The 16,666-nt window shown below is 46.8% G+C and overlaps 1 protein-coding gene across 2 annotated transcripts in view; it reads left to right on the top strand.

Annotated features, from left to right (window-relative positions):
- Nucleotides 1–3,173: 3,173 nt before the first annotated feature.
- Nucleotides 3,174–16,666, top strand: part of Plb1 (phospholipase B1) — a 137,415-nt gene continuing 123,922 nt past the window's right edge. For both annotated transcript variants that reach the window (XR_009584651.1, XM_060364727.1), the window contains exons 1-2: nt 3,174–3,260; nt 10,718–10,793. The gene's annotated coding sequence lies outside the window, so the exon portion shown is untranslated. The remainder of the gene's footprint in view (nt 3,261–10,717; nt 10,794–16,666) is intronic.

The raw sequence follows: 16,666 nt of genomic DNA, 5'->3' as shown, positions 1-16,666 counted from the left end.
TTTTTTTTTGAGAAGCTAGTTATATGGGTGGTAAAGGAAATAGGAAGGAGAGTGTCCTCAGTTGAGAAACAGAAAGGTTTAAAATGGACAGCACTCGGATCACGAGACTGGAGTGGCAATGTGGGTGGAAGGTGGCTGCAATGTCAAGCCCCCTTCCAGTCCCTGGAGAAGCCTTTAGCTGGGAGGCTGCCAATTAAAGTTCTCTCCTGAGATTCCGATGAGGCTTAACCTCCTGAGGTCAGAATTCCCTCTTGTCTCTGGATAGAAAGGACAGCTCTTCTCCATCCAATAGACTGGAGCTCTCCAGAAGAAGAAGGCTGCCCCCACCTTGGGCTTTGAGCTCTGTGGACACCTATTATGTCTTACCAAGGATGGGTAACAGGGGAGGGTTTAGGTCACTACCGTGTGTATATTACCCACGCGGGCAGCCTCTAGAAGGAGAACCCCACGTGCAAGCAGTAGCTCCATGTCCCACTCTGCTCATATGAGGAGCCCCAACCAACTGCTCAGAGGCAGCCCCCTCTGAGGTCATTTGGTGGAGGGGCTAGTCAGATTCTACTGGAGAGAGGGGGCTTCCCTCCCCTTTCCTCCTTGGAGGGATTCTGGCCTGATGGATGACAGGCCCTGTCTCAATCATGATGGCAGCTGGACTCAGGGCGCTGCAGTGTGAGGGCCCAACCACCCTCTAGGTTACCAACTGGGCAGCGTAAACTGTAGACTCCTGCTGAGTAAGTCCTGAGAGAAGCTGCATCAATAAGAAAGCAAATTTCTGTGACCCTCAAGTCTAGGCTAAAGGGATTTATTTATTTACTTAGACATGTTTTTCTTTACTTGCTTTAAAAAGATACAGCTCTTTGAGAACATTTTACTAACACAGACATTTGTAAAATGCCCTTTGTCTCTTATAAGTCATCTCTACTCACGCTTTTCTGGGATGATGAGGGTTAAAAATGACGGGACAGCTGGGCTCTGTGCAGAGAAACGCTTCACAGACTGCTTGCTTTTGGCCACCTTAGTGTTACTCGTCTTCCTTCTTTCTCTCTGTTTTGTGTGCAGATGTTTGTGCTTCTATCTGTGTGCTCAGGCATGCCCACACATGTATGTGTATGTGTTTGTGTGGAGGCCAGAGGTCAACATTAGGAGACTACTTCAAAGCTCTCTGGTTTATTTTTAACTGATCCTTTATTTTCCTTCCTTCCTTCCTTCCTTCCTTCCTTCCTTTCTTTTTCTTTCTCCTTCCTTCCTTCCTTCCTTCCTTCCTTCCTTCCTTCCTTCCTTCCTTTCTCTTTCTCTCTTTCTTTCCTTGGTTTTTTGAGACAGGGTTTCTCTGTGTAGCCCTGGCTGTCCTGGAACTCACTCTGTAGATTAGGCTGAGCTTGAATTGAGAGATCCACCTGCCTTTGCCTCCCAAATGCTGGGATTAAAGGCATGTGCCACCACTGTCCAGCATGATTGTATTTTTAAAGATTTGTTGATTTGTGTCTTATGTTCTGCAGTTATGTTTTCTTACATGAGCTATCTGTATGGCATGTGTGCTGTGTCCTCAGAGGCCGGTAAAAGGTGTCGGGGTTACAGGGTGGTGGTGGGTACTGGGAACTGAACCTGGGTCCTCTGGAAGGGCAGCAAATGTTCTGAAGTGTCAGGCCATCTCTCTAGCTCTTCCAGCTTATTTTTTGAGACAAGGTCTTTCCTTGAACCTGGAGTTTGCCCAGTGAGCCCCAGGAATCCTTCTGTCTTTGCTTCCCCAGCACTGAGATAGTCGAATGCCACGAAGCCAGCTTTGTCTTAAAACCACCGGCTCTGGCGAGTCAGAGTCTGGTTTTTCTGCTTGCTCAGCAAACCCTTGGCGTAGTGAGCCACCTCCCCAGCCCTATTTTGCTTTTCTTGATAAGACATTCATTCAGGCAGGTTTTAACCCGCCGCCCGTATCTGGGTATCGTTTAACTTATACAGTGGAGAGGCCAGGTCGGCGAGGTTAGATTCATCAATTTCACGGGATGCAGCTGCTTCCTGTGTTGAGGCTCATCTCTGCTCATCCACGGTCATGGTGCAGAGGAACAGGCGGAAACCAGCAGGGGCCAAAGCGGCATGAGTGTGAGGCGAGGCGTTTCAAGGTCTCAGAGAGGCAGCCGAGACAGCTCCAGCCACAGCAGAGCGTGAGAACGGTTCCCGAGTGAGAGGCATTTGCTACTGTAACAGATGGATAAAATGCATGCCGTCAGGGAGACAGGGAATGTTCTAGAACAGCGGTTCTCAACCTTCCCAACGCTGCAAACCTTTAATACAGTTCCTCAGTGTTGCGGTGACCTCCAACCGTAAAATTATTATTATTTTGTTGTTGTTGTTGCTACTTCATAACTGTACTTTTGCTACTGTGACGAATCATAATGTAAATATCCCTGTTTTCCGATGGTCTTAGGCGGCCCCTGTGAAAGGGTCATCTGACCCACAGATTGAGAACCACTGCTCTAGACCTAGATTTTCAAAAGGAGGTGAGCTTGCAGCTGGCGAGCAAGAGCTGGGAACAAACCCCAAGGGCAGGTGTTCCCGAAGACTACAGGAGGCAAGCGCCAGGCTGAGCACTCTGTTCAACTGATTGCACACTCATCTCCCATAGGGAGGCGTGAAGCAATCAATGGCTTGGTCAGGGCACTCCCTGAAAAAGGCAAAGCAGGGATCAGGGGCAGAGGTCTCTGGCTTGTGCTTTACTTTTCTGCCATCTAAGATGGTGGAGCTTGTGATGAACCTAGAGGCTGGGAAGGAACTGGTCAGAAGTTGATGGAGGACAGTATTCTAGTTTGGAAACAGCTGGGGAGAAGACAGAGAGTTACTAGAATTGCGTAGCTAGGTTAAGGGGAGTCTTTAACGACCTGGGCCAGAAGGCAGGTTTTGAACTGTGGAAGGCTTTGGGGGTGAGAGGAGGAGACTACAGAGGGTCTTGTGGTCCTTCTAGTAGACCACAGGAAAAGATTTACCTGTCGACACTGAGGAAACACCTGGGATGAAGAGTAGAAATGTCAACAGAGGGAGAAAAGCTGGGGGATGATGCAGGAAAATGAGGGGTGTGGGGAAATGGGCGGGGCCAGGAGGCAAAGGGAGGAGCCTGCCTCTGTCACGTGGGTAGTGGGGTGTCCTGGGAGATGCTCTCCAGAGAAGCCTGCCTATATAACGCACAGGACCTCAGAGAGAAACCAGCAGTGCCCACCACCTACGAGAGGAACGAGTAGGAAGAGGAAGAGAGGCACACAAGTGTGGTCAAGGTGAGGAATGAGCTTTTATTGCTGTGGTCAGGGGAATGAAGAAGGGACAATGTCAGCACTACTGTTTACAGCTACGCTCGTGATGTGTGGTGAGCCCATGTGTCTAAGTATTTTTGTCTGAACTCAAGTGATCCACTCGGGGACTACTAAGTCCTCACAGAATCTGTATCTTCTGTGGCATTGGCCTACAGTGGTCCTGCCATGTCCTGGCCCTGGGTCTGTGGACCTAGGTGGAAACAGCCATACTTCACTACTGCGTTTCTGTGAATGATTCCTGCCCCACCTAGTCAGATCCTCCAAGCCGAGCCCATGTCTGTCTGCTTACAGCTGGCTGCCCTGAGTTTGCTCACGTGTCTACAGTCAAACCTCATTTCTTCAAGACTAGGCTTGAAGTTGGCTTGCTCCAAAACGGCTTCCCTCAGGGTGGCCCCTGTCTCTGCTCTCAGCAGCACTGTGCACCTCGCTCTCCTCTTTCTCACAGTTTCTAGGCTTTATCGTTGCTGGTGATTTCATCTTATCTCTCAAAGAGGCGATTATAAAGTCTTTGAGGGTGGGGACCACACCTCACATTTTTCTACCTCCCTGTTGACACCAAAAATAGGGGTTGGCTCACAGAAACCCAACATGCACAGAATGTTGAGTGAGCAGGGAGTTCTTTCCACCCACGCGGGCCCTATACCTTGGGAATGTCACACCAAAACAGAGATAGGGAGCAGGGAGTGTGAGCCGGGAGGGGCTGAAACCACTCCCACTACGACATTCTCTGGAATGGTGGTGAGCAAACAGGATGCTCATGGGTTGCTCATGCTCAGATGCCTATGGATGGAGAATGTGGAGACTCCGAGGTACCTCACTGAGCTCAGCAGTGACTCCCTTTGTTAAGACTGCATTTTCCAAGCTTTAGCTCTTCCACTCCCCTCCATAACCAAACCTTTTAAATGTGTGAGCATACTCATGCATGCATAAGTATGAGTGCAAGGCCAGATGTGATCACAGAAATCTTGTCTCGACTTCCTGTCATGTTTTAGGAGTCGTGGCATTGCAGACATATGCTATCGTGTCTGGCTGTAAGTGGGTTCTGGGGACCCAAACGTTTATGTAGTGAGCGTTTTAACCCACTGAGCCATCTCTGAAGCCAAGCCTCTTAACTTTTATGGTCAGTTTCTCTTTTGTCTGCTCTGTAGATCTTGGCTTCTCAGCCAGTAGTTCTTAAGGTAATGGTTGTTGGTAGTTTCTCTTCTCCCTAGACAGGAGCCACAGCCTGAATGGCTTCACAGGACTCCCAAATAGCTCTAGCCCAGAACACATATGCATGCTCTTTTGTGCTGCCTCTCTTTCCCTCTTGAGACAAGCTGTTATTAAACTCATAGTGCTCCTGCCTCAGCCTTCCCAGTGCTGGAGTTACAGAATGAGCCACCAGGAATGGTTCTCCAGAGCCCTCTGTTGAATCTCTGGTTTATGTTCTAGACTCTCTCTGGTATTTCTGAAGGGAAAGGCTGAAGCTTACATTCTGGCTTTCCCTCAGCATTCTCAGCTGGGTCCTCTGATCCCTACTCAGGGCACAAGACGATGTCCAGGCCAGTGTCTAGATGGAAATCTGTCCTTCCCTTTCACAGGTCTTCTCTTTCCCTCTTGAACATGTCTACCATGCCCTCCTTCTTCACCACAGCACCCCTTCATACCTTAAGTGGTGGGACATAACATCCATCCTTCTCTCTCTATAAGCCATGCTGCATGCAGCCAATAAATACGAGAAGCTGGGTACGTGGCTCATTTGGTAGAGTGCTTGCCTAGCACACAATGCATCAAGCAGGTGTGGTAGAACGTGCCAAGAATCATAGAACTCGGGAGGTAGAAGTGAGAAAATCAGAAGTTTAAGGGTTTAAGAAGTTTAAGAAGCATCCTTAGCTACACAGTAAGTTTGAAGCCAGTCTGAGCTGCGTGAGACTTCTGTCTCAAAAAACAAAACAAAACAAAACCACAAAGACGTCCTATCAATCTTCTCTTTAAAGTCTTTACCCAGCTTCCTAGTTTTTTTTTTGGGATAAAAAGGCTCGTGTGTTATCTAGGTGTACAGAGCCTTCTACTCCACTTCAGCTCCCTCTACTCCACTTTGAAATTACCCTGGCTTTTCTTGGAAATTCCCAAAACCCTTCCCCACAGAACTCTGAAGTGAGACTAGATAAGGGCCTCTGATTATGCTTGCCAGACGTTCATGAATGACACTAATGAACATCCCCCTACCCTGCTTAGAATGGAAGCTCCATGAGATCAGAGGCCGTGCGTGGCAGACATAGAAGTAGCTCAGAAAATATGTACTGACTCTCTTGCCTCTCTCAGGCTGATTCCTTTGGGTTTAGGACACCAAGTCAGGCAGGGCAGGAGTGTGTTGGTCCCTATGTAGGGTAGTGGGAAGGAGGGCCAAGGGAACCTGGAGCTTCAGCCTCCAAGGAGGAAAAGAAAAGAGATGCTAACTTCAGGACTCAGCCTTAATTGCAGAAAGAATTGTTTCATTCTCTGACAATATGATAGGAAAGAAAGGGGGAACTGTTGAGCCTTTATCAATAGGTGACTATCCTCCTTAAACTTCTATCACCTTTGGGATTCAGTCACTTTCTTTTCAAGACACCTGTTTCCTGGGATAACTGCATGGGGTCTAGTGGGCTTAGAGCAGGTGGAATCTTACTGATAGAAGAAGCTGAGAGGGCCCAGGAGAAGAGCCTCTGCTTTGAACTGTGCCCATCATGGCCAGAATATGGTCTCTGAGCTCTTAGGGGAGAGTGACCTGGGGCTGGGTGATGCGGTCTGATGGATTCATAAGCGCATGGGTTGTACCTGTGAGGTGGAGAGCCAAGCTTCTATGACATCCAAGTTCTCAAGTCTTCAAATGGAATGAAGGCAAGAGTCATCTCAGACGAGCTGAGCTGCAGCTTGAAGCCAACAGAAGTAAGAAAAGGCTGAAGCTAACCACAGGACACTTATGAGATATAAGATACTGTTCTACCGACCCAGGTGTAAACTTGGGTAATCATCAACTCCAGTGAGAACTAGATACGAGCATGCTTTTGACTACTAGTACGTGGCCTGGATCCACTGGATCCATTCTCAGGGGGGCTATTCCCAGCTGATAGAATACCCAGCAGATATTGTCTTAGTGATACTGTCTTAGTTAGGGATTATTTTAATTTAATTTAATTTAATTTAATTTAATTTAATTTTATGACAAAACACCATGACCAAAAAGCAAAGTTGGGGAGGAAAAAAAGGGTTTATCTTCTTATACTTCTGTATCTCTGTTCATCATCAAAGGGAATTAGGACAGGAACTCAAGCAGAGCAGGAACCTGGAGGCAGGAGCTGCTGCAGAGGTCATGGAGGGGTGCTGCTTACTGGCTTGCTCTTCTGCTTTGCTCAGCCTGCTTTCTTATAGAACCCAGGACCACCAGCCCAGGGATGGCACCACCCACAATGGGCTGGGCCCTGACCCATCGACCACTAATTAAGAAAATGCCTTATGGCCTGATTTTATGGGGGCATTTTGTCAATTAAGTTTCACTCCTTTCAGATACCTGTAGTTTGTGCGTCAAGCTGACATAAGACCAGTCAGCATGGATAGCAAAATCCCTGGTTCCATTGGAAATGTGCCCCACCCCCACCTCTAAGGCTCTCTTGGTGCTGAATCATATCTCTCCCCCAAGGCTGGGGAAATTCCTGGTGCTGAGTCATAGCGCACTTTTCTCCTATCCCTCTAGCTGGGAAAACCCTTCTCCTTTCCCAGCCTGGGGGATGGGAGAGCTGAAAGAAAGAGGTTAGGAAAGGGCTTATCTGACTTTTGGCAGCCCTGTCTAGCATCATTAAGGTTCTTAGGGCATGATGGATGGAAGATCAGGGTTCTGCCCTGATGCCAGGTGTGGTGGAGGGGCATGCAGGAGGGCTGGTCTGTGGTGGCTTTTGAATTTTCTCTTTGCAGAGGTTTGCTGTCCTGTGTTTTCCTGACCCATGTGATGCTTTAGTGAGCTGGTCATGAAGAACCTCTCAGGCTCCTAATTGTCTTCACCTCACCCTATTGGGTTCTTCTCCAGGGTCCACATCTTTAGACACATCCTCACGCTGACAAACTTGACAGGTCTGGCCCTCGCCAGTCACTCCTCATCACAGGACAGTTTCAGGGGCTCGGTCAGATACATGTCTGTGCTCATGATGTGTGTGTGGGGGAGCGGGTGTCTGAGTCCCAGTTTCATCTCTTGGAGTATGTGTGATATGTGCTTTACATATGGAAACCAGCATTGGGTGCTGTTCTTTGATGGTTTCCACTTTTATTCTTTGAGAAATGGTATCTCACAGAAGCTGAAGTTCATCAATTTGTCTAAACTAACTGGCCAACGAGTCCCAATGATTTACTTATCCTTGGGCACCATCCACCACTACTGTTTCTCCTCCTCTTCCTCCTCCTCCTTTTCTTCCTCTTCTTCTTCCTCCTCCTCTTTGTCTTTTTCTTCTTCCTCCTCTTCCTCCTCCTCTTTCTCTTCTTCCTCTCCCTCCTCCTTCTCTTTCTCCTCCTTTTCTTTCTCTTTCTCTTCTTCCTCCTCCTTTTCCTCCTCCTCTTCTTCCTCCTCCTTCTCTTTGTCTTTTTCTTCTTTCTCCTCCTCTTTCTTTTCTTCCTTTTCCTCCTTCTTCTCTTTCTCCTCCTTTAATTCCTCCTCTCCTTTAATTCCTCCTCTTCTCCATTCTCCTTTAGACGCATGGTTACTTCTAGTTGAAGTTAGCTCAGTCTCTTGTCTGAGTCGTGACCTAATGGCTGGGTACAGGCAGAATGCATCAAAGAAACAATCTCTTTGAAATAGGCAAATTTTCAGGCCATGTGAGCAGGCAGAAAGGACAGTTCTCTCTGGGTTTATTTGTCCTGGGTAGGTGGGGAGCTAGTCTGAGGGAAGCTGCCACCTTCTAGGAATCATGCTTGCATTCCACTTTATGATCTTCCTCTGCGTGACACAATGACACCTAAGGACACAGGGTGAAAGGAAGGGCCTACAGAAGCAGTCATCAAGGACACAGCTCCAGGCAAGGTTACTCAAACATAAACACCTGGACTTGACAAGTCAATACAGCAGTCAAGGAATTCAAAGCAGAGTGATTGGGGCTGAGGCTCTTAGGTAGAACCTGCAACCAGTCAAGAGCCAAGAGCTTCAAGATTATAGAAAAAAAAAAAAAAAAAAGAAATCCAATCAACCACAAGACCAATTAGCAGATTAGTGAAGAATATTTATAAACTTAGAGCCAGGAGGGAACCATCTGCAGTTGCTTCTGAATCTGTAGAAGTTCAAGGATACCTGAAAAGAAGGGGTGGAGTTTCTGATTGACAAGTGTTCTGTGAGGGTGGGAATTTTGGCACTGACCTTAGCAGAAAATTTGGCACCCCTTGCCAGGTTCATTATCTGCGTTAAGAGAGCTCTTTGGAGGACAAAGGGACATATTTGGGTCTAGCAGAAGCCAGGGGCATCTCTTCCCTCATAAAGCAATGTATTATTCTTAGTCTCAAGAGACCAACTCTAAGGACCCTGTTTCCCATGAGTTGTTACTGTATTAGGAGCTGTGTGGGAATCACATTGGTGAATGAAATACAGAGCCTGCCTATTTCAGTAAAGGGGATAGCTCCAGCTAGCCAACTGTTTGTTCCTCATCAAGGTGAAGTAGGTGATGTGACGGAGCCTTAATCAACCCGCCAGAGAGGATGGGGTTGTTGAGCTGCTGAGAAGTTAAGGTTGATTCTACTTACTGGGGACCCTGAGGAATGACTAGCGTGGGAGTGGTTTTATAAATTAGTCACAGTTACTGACATCAGGCCTTATGACATGTAGTAGGGACACAGCAGCAAGCTATAATCTTTGTCCTTAATCTTAGAACTTAAGGTTAGTCAGACAGGATAATTTGTAGACCAGCAACCATGGGCTGAAAGACATGCGGGAGCCCAGTGGTTTATGTTTGTGTATGTGTGTGGTTTTTGTAGGTGTGTGAATGTTTTTTCTATGCGTGTGAATTACGTGTATGTGTATTTGGGTATGTGTATTTGTATGTATATTGTTGTAGAAAGTTATTAATATTTACTACCGGTTTATCTTCTAGTAACACTGCTGTTAATCCTCAGCAGCTGTATAACCAAATCACCACACAGAGACTGGGTTTTTAGTTAACCTAGAACACAATGCTGGGCAATATTTACTCCCTCCTAAACCTCCAAGCCCTCAGTTTCCTAACATTTAGATTTCCCACATTATACTTGCTTTTTGTGAAATCTTAGGTCTGGTTCATGCTCCAAGTCTCTCCTCCAAGCTCTCTCCTCCTGCTCTGCTCTCCTCCTGCTCTCTTCTCCTCGAGCCCCTCCGCCTTCTCGCCCCCTCCTGTTCTCTAGCTCCTCCCCTCTTTCCTGTTCTCTGGCTCCTCCCATTGCACAACATTGTATCTAGTTGCTTTATTTGTGTCCTGTTTACACAAGAGTTGAGACAGGATGCTTATAGTGAGTATCACAATGCAATATCCAGATTGAAACCAGAGAGTTGGGGGTGGGGAAATCAGCATTTGAATTAACAAGGGTAAGGCATATACATTTTAAAAGAACATTATACCAACAGTATATGTATGTATGTTTCTGTGTGTATATGTATGTTTTTTGTGTGTATATGTGTGTATGTGTATGTTTTGTGTGTCTGTGTATGTAAATGAGGAGACAGTGTTGGACTTGACAATGGAGGAAAGGCACACAGAGTCTTATGAACCTTGATGAGATAATTGGTCTTTGACTGAAGAGCAATGGGGATATGTCAAAGGGGTTTTATACAGGATGTGACATTAGGCTTGCACACGTACAGGATTGTTCAGGCCTATATAAGTTAAAAGAAGAAGCAGAAGAAGAGCTGGAGCCATTTGGCCAGGCCAGTGCGTAGCAACAGTAGGCTGGGCCCAACTTGGTCCGGGAACTGGAGAATAGCTGGGGATACAGAATTGATAGGACCCAGCAATTGGTGATCTGCTGGGCTGAGGAGAGGGAGACTCCAGGGATGTTTCCTGGGTCTGTCTGCAGTGGCCGTGACTGTTTCCTGTAGGGTTGAAAACAATGGAGGAAGCATGACGTGGTCAGCTCTGCATTCCCAGAACCTGAAGAAACGTCAGACATCAAAGTGAGGGTATTGAGTAAATGAATGAGTTTATGGGGCTTGAAGCTCAGAAGAAAGGTCTGGCTAGAAGTGGAGATATGGGAATGATTGATACACAGGCTTTAAATAAAGCCAAGGACTACTTAGGATTGCCCAGAGAACCAGCAGAATAGGAGGAGTGGCCAGAGGAAACCAGGAATCTCAGACAGGGCTAGTATCTCAAAGCAGTGGAGGCCACCTGTCCACCTGTCACACTTTGCTGCGATTCCCACGAGAGAAGGTGTGACGATCCTTTGCTATCCCTTAGATTCAACAAACTAATGACCTTCAAGAACCTCTGATGGAGTGGTGAGAACAGAAGCCACATTGAAGAACAGGGACAGGTGAGTGAAAGGGTTTTAGCACTGCCACCTGGCAATGAATTGGGATGGTCAGCCTACAGGATTCAGGGAATAAAGGACCAAATGCTGGAGTTTGGAGCATCACAAATATTCAGGAGGCACGGGTCTGTGGCCAGAGAGAAAAGAGGAAGTTGGCTTGATGTGGCCTCAGAAGCAAAGAAAGACATGGACAGAAACTAGAAGTACTATCCCTGATTCTCCCAAGGCGTGCACTTTAATTCTAGCCACCCCAGAGAAGCATGTCAGTTAGTGTTCCTGTTCCCACATGCCCTTAAGAGGCCCCCAAATGTCAATTAAGTGTTAAACTCAAAGGAACAACAACAAAAAAATGAGGACGTTCTGTGTCTCAGTAACTGGTCTTCAGAGCAGAAACACTAAGATAAAATAAAAGACAAAAAACAGCTTTAAAAACAAACAAACAAACAAACAAAAAAAAAAAACAGCTTTAAAGCTGGGCATAGTGGCACACGGTTGTAATCTCAGTGCCCAGGAGGCAGGGTGGTCTCATGTTCAAGGCTAGTCTAAGAGACATAGCAAGACTCTATCTCAAAGGAAATACAAATAAAATCAAATTTGCTTTTACCACCCACTCTCATAGTCTACAGATTTAAAGATAGTCTGAAAGGTTGGTGTGGCCAAACCAGCTTGTAATCCCCGAGCTGGCGCGGCAGGAGGAACCCTGAGCCAGGGCACTGTCCAGCTGCTCTAGCCTGCTCAGCAGCTTCCAGGCCAAGGAGGACTCTCTCTCAAAATATAAGTGCATAGTTCAGACGAACAACACCGAGGGTTGTTCTCACACATGTACACACTCACACCCACACACAGCACACATCCATACGCAATGCCCCCACAACACGTACATACACATACAAACACACACATATATATACAGCATGCAGACACACAGAACACATAGACACAGACACACACACAAGCACATGAAGACACACACAACACACATACACAGACACACACACATAAACCACACACACACACATAATACATATATAACACACACATGCAACTCACAAAGGCACATACACACATAGATACATAGACACAGACACACAACACATACACACAGGCACATACATAGACACACAGACAAAGACACATACAACACACACACAACACATACACAGCATATATACATGCTCATACACACATACATACACAGACACATACATGTAATACACACATATATATACACAGACACATACATGTATACACACTTATACACAGACACACAACATATACACAGTACACACAGATGCACATACATACATGCATGTACACATACACACATATAAACACAAAGATATACAACATATATACAACACATATGCACAACACACACACACACACACATCTGTTTTCAGAAATGCCATAGTCTGAAAAGAAGCTTGGGATAGACACATGTAGATCTTGAGAATTCAACCTTTTTCAAGAAGCAAGTCCTCGGAAGTGAAGAGAGGACAGGAGACAGGCTGACGTCAGCCAGAAGTGCCTGGAGGCAGTGGTGTTTGGGCAGACCCTTAGGAAACAGAACTTGAGGGAGCAGCTCCTCAGTGAGCCACCCAATCCCCACCTTGGCTGGAGCCCAACACAGATGGGCTGACTGGCCAGACCTGGTGACCGGTCTGTAACAGGCTCCAGGAAATAGACCTCCATCAGCACTTCCCCCTCTCCGCCCACTCTCACATGGCCCTCTCCCCAGGTGCTGCCATCACAGGTAAACAAGCTGAAACTGAACGGGGACAGTAAACAAGCCCAAACATTACTGCCAGTGCCATTTACACCCACAGCTGTCATGGTGTCCTGGGTGTTGGCAGCCCAGCCTTTGACCGAGCTGGTGACATAAAGGACAGCAGTCCCCTGCCCCACAACCAAATGCCCAGAGGCCCCACTTCTGATCTTCTATGCCCGATCTCCCAGCTGGTAAACTGCCCCAGTCAGTCTGCAGGAATTGTTACCAGAATCCAGGTGAGAGGCACCTCTCATATGCTGGCAGTCCTCGCTCCTGTTCCTCTCTCTATCCCAAGACCAGGGGACCCTTTCTGGGAAGGCGCTCTTCTCTGAATTCCCGCCAGCGAGGCAGGTGGGGTCAGCATGGGAGGCTTGGGGTTGTGGAACTCAGGGCCTCCACAGAGAAGTAGCAAGCACTGAGATTCCCAGGGAAACACCGGGATGTTTGTTTATTCTCTTTGGACTTGAGGGACTGACCACAGCCCCTTCAGGCAGTGAGAAAAGATGAGCTTCGTGGGCAGTGCATAAATTTTATGCCATCTGGCTCCCTAGCTTTGCTCCGTGGGGCCATGGGTACTGCATGTAGCCATCTCAGCTCTGGGAGATCTAGGGAAGAGCTTCCCACATTACCTTTTTTCCCAGGGAACCCATGATAGAAGAGATGAGTTGGGTGTGGGCATCAGGCTTTATGTTGGTATTATTTAGCACAGGTTTTGTATTGAGTATCCATGGTTTGAACTTGGCCACTCCTGGCTTTGGTGGACAGGCAAGCATTCTGGGTTCTCTCCTTAATAGCTAAGCAACCTTGAGCTAATACTAATCCTCTGCGAGTTTTAAATTTCTTATTGATAAAACCAGACTAAATACACCATTGCTGCCATGGTCACCGTGATTCAGCCCTGAGCAATGAGTGGGAAAAAGCATTGAACTTGGTGCTGCTCTAACTCATGGGCGGGCTTCACAAAAGCCTCTTTCTTTGCCTCAGTTTTCTTCTGTGTACAAGAGGGGTGGAGAAAGCCTAGTCCAGGTGACTGCCAAGGACCGAGCGCTGAACTATTCTTACGGTGTCCTACTTGTCCTCAAGGAGAAGAAAGGCTTAAGCTAGGCATCAACCTTCCTATGATAGATTGTAGAGTGCTACCAAGATCTCTGGCCCTCCTGAAATAGTGCCACAGAGAGAAGAGTCCTCTGGTGTCAGGAAAAGAGATGCTTTACCTCCAGGTTCACCAGCACCCTAATTTTCAGATTCAGCGTCCAGGGAAGAAGACTCATGCTGGTAAGTCTACTGTTACATTACAGAGCCAGAGGCTGCCCTCCCACAGCTCAGGGTCAGGAGCCTTCTCCCAATTCCCTCTTGAAGGATGGCCAGCCATTGCACTAGGTGTATCTCCCAGCAATGCTGGAGAGAAATGAAAGGGAGAGGAGACTGGGTCAGAGCCTCCTTTTACACTTACTAATTGGGTGACCTTTGACTGAATGTTTTTAACCCTCCAAAAGATCCCACAAGTATGAAATAGAACATTTATGAACTTGAACCGCAAGAGGCCTGCCACTTAGTAGGTGCTTAACTATTGCTTGGTAGGTTTTAATGAATGCTGTTCGAACTGCACCTGGGTGCGGGTAGGTGCATCAATGGGCCACAGGTGGGCAATGAGGTGGACTTAAGGAAAGGTAATAATGGGTTGGGCTGTTTAAAATACCTTGACGGATCATCTTAGGATCCTTGCTATACAAACATCACCATTTTCTGTGTGTCTGGAGGAATACAGGCTGGGAAAGCATAGCTCTAATAAATGTTCCTGTCTATGCTACCAGGGCATTGGAGTCTGGAGTGGGTAAGGGCAAGGAGAGAGAGAGAGAGAGCACCATAGTTAGAGTGTCCCAGTGATTTGCAGGGTACCAGGGCTCATACTATAGAGACTCATTCGCTCCCCACCTGTAAATGGTGGTCAGCCAGCCGTAGCACCTTCTCTGCTAACACCTGGTGTAAAAAGAGGGTATCCTGCATGCGTGAAGAGGGAGAGGCAGCTCACCCCTCCTTCAAACACCATGGATGTGTCTGTGTGCCCACAGAAGAATGAATTCATGCTGCCAATATCACAGTATGAGGAAGACCAAGAGACTGCAAGTGACAGCAGGTGCCACAGCTGACCTGGAACTCTAGCTTACACATCCTGGCCTTAGACACTGGGCTTTTCCAGGCACCAGAATTCAATTCTTTCCCTCTCTACCCCCAATGACCTCTGAGAAATAAATCCCAGAATCTTACCATACCATATGTTGGTCACGAGGTCAGTTTCTTTCACCAGCTGTTAATAGCCTGTCTTCTTGCCAAATGGACTTTTGACTTGTCTGATGCAGGGTTAAAAGTTGTCTTTTGTTCCTCAGTGCTGGCTGCCTGATAGTTCCTTGAGATCCCAAAAGGTAGCCAGGATTGAGAGCCACCATGCCCCTGAAGAAGAGCATAGTCTCAGAGAGAGGCAGTGAGCTAGCACCTGTGTTCCTTCCTTTGTGCCTCATGGCACAAGAGAAACATACTCTTTGTCCTCAGTCATTATTGTTTTCCTTTATTCTTTTCTAGTCTGTTCTGTGAGTTATATTTTTATAGGAGTCTTGGTCTGTTTTGTTCCAAAGCTCATTCATTCATTTATTCATCCAGCACTTAATGAATGCCTGCTTTACGATAGCCCCGGGCTAGCCTCTGGGGACCTAGCAGAGATCAAAGTAGATCAGGTGTCCTCTCTCAGGGAATGTCTAATTATTCTGCTGGGATTTGCCACATCAATCTTTCTCTACTTACTCATGAGATATTTAAAAATTGTGAGTTTTCTCCTGAACTACGTTGTTTATCCCTTCTTCGTTCCCTAATGAAGTCCATGTATCTTGATTCTGAGCAGTCTCTGCTCTGCTAGCGGAAGGAGCTCATTTCCTAGCACTGTCTACTGTTTACATGTGACTGAGTCCTCCACCGGAAAATAGATCCCATCGAAGATGGTGGACTGCTGGGGCACACATCTTGTCATGTTGGCCCAGTTCACTCAGGCGAACCTGGTTTTTCTTGTTGAAGAAATAGGACAGTCAACCTCAAGCTGTGCTCACAGTCATCAAAAAGCTTGATCCACTTAATCCTCCTTCCTGTGGCCCAGAACCAACCACAGCCATTGCTAGATATTCTGTAACATGGATGAACTGTGGTTAGCTGTATCATCAGCCAGAAGACAAAACAGACCTCTGTGTTTTCTGCTAAGACAGCACTTTTCAGATATTGACCGTGACCCACGTTAAGAACCACACACTTCATAACACAACAGCTAGAACACATTTCCTGAGCACCTTCCTTACCACTGTTGTATTCGATATCCCCAGATGTTCTATCTTTAAAATGAGGCGTTCATTCATCAAATTAAATTCATGAGCATTGTAATCACTTACAGCCTTCAGTGTGAAAACTACGTTTCCATCCAAGGCCAGTGCTGTTTTAATCTGTGTGGGTCTTGAGCCTGAGATTTGGTCTAGCACCTCCTAGTGGGTCCTTGGGAAACAGCAACTTCTTTGCTTTGTCTACAAGAAGTCTTCTGAGCAGGGAAGCAGTCTAACCCTGAAGATATGAATTCACAGGCCTGTTCCTTTTTCAAAGGGTACGTCCAGAAACTTTTGCTAAAGCATGCAGTGGTGCATGTTCCCTCCTTTAGGACTCATCCTTTTAATACATTTTAGAGAAAAAAAAGAAAGAAAGAAACCACCCGAGAACAAAAGTTTATAGAGAAGTGATGCAGTCGACAGTTGCTTGCTTCTGGCTGTAGAGGACTGCTTTCCCTTTGTTTTCTCAGCTGTAACAGATCTCAGAGATAGCAAGTGTCATTCAGCCTAACAGATGCCTCCATAGTGTTGGCAAGAATTCCCACGCAATGTTACTTAGCTCTCCAGGGGTGGTGTCTCACACCTGTAATCCTATAATCTAGGAACCTAAGGTGGATTGTTATGAGTTTGAGGACATCCTGGGATACACTGGAAATTCTGAGTAACCTGGAACACGGTGTGAGGCCATGTCTTGCTCTATCCTTCCCCACAAATAAAATAGGATGAAGAAAAGAAGGAAGCAAGGAAGG

Source organism: Meriones unguiculatus, chromosome 1, assembly GCF_030254825.1.
Source record: "Meriones unguiculatus strain TT.TT164.6M chromosome 1, Bangor_MerUng_6.1, whole genome shotgun sequence".
Classification (NCBI taxonomy): domain Eukaryota; kingdom Metazoa; phylum Chordata; class Mammalia; order Rodentia; family Muridae; genus Meriones; species Meriones unguiculatus.
The sequence above is the reverse complement of the archived record's forward strand: the minus strand, read 5'-3'. Positions and strand labels throughout refer to the sequence as shown.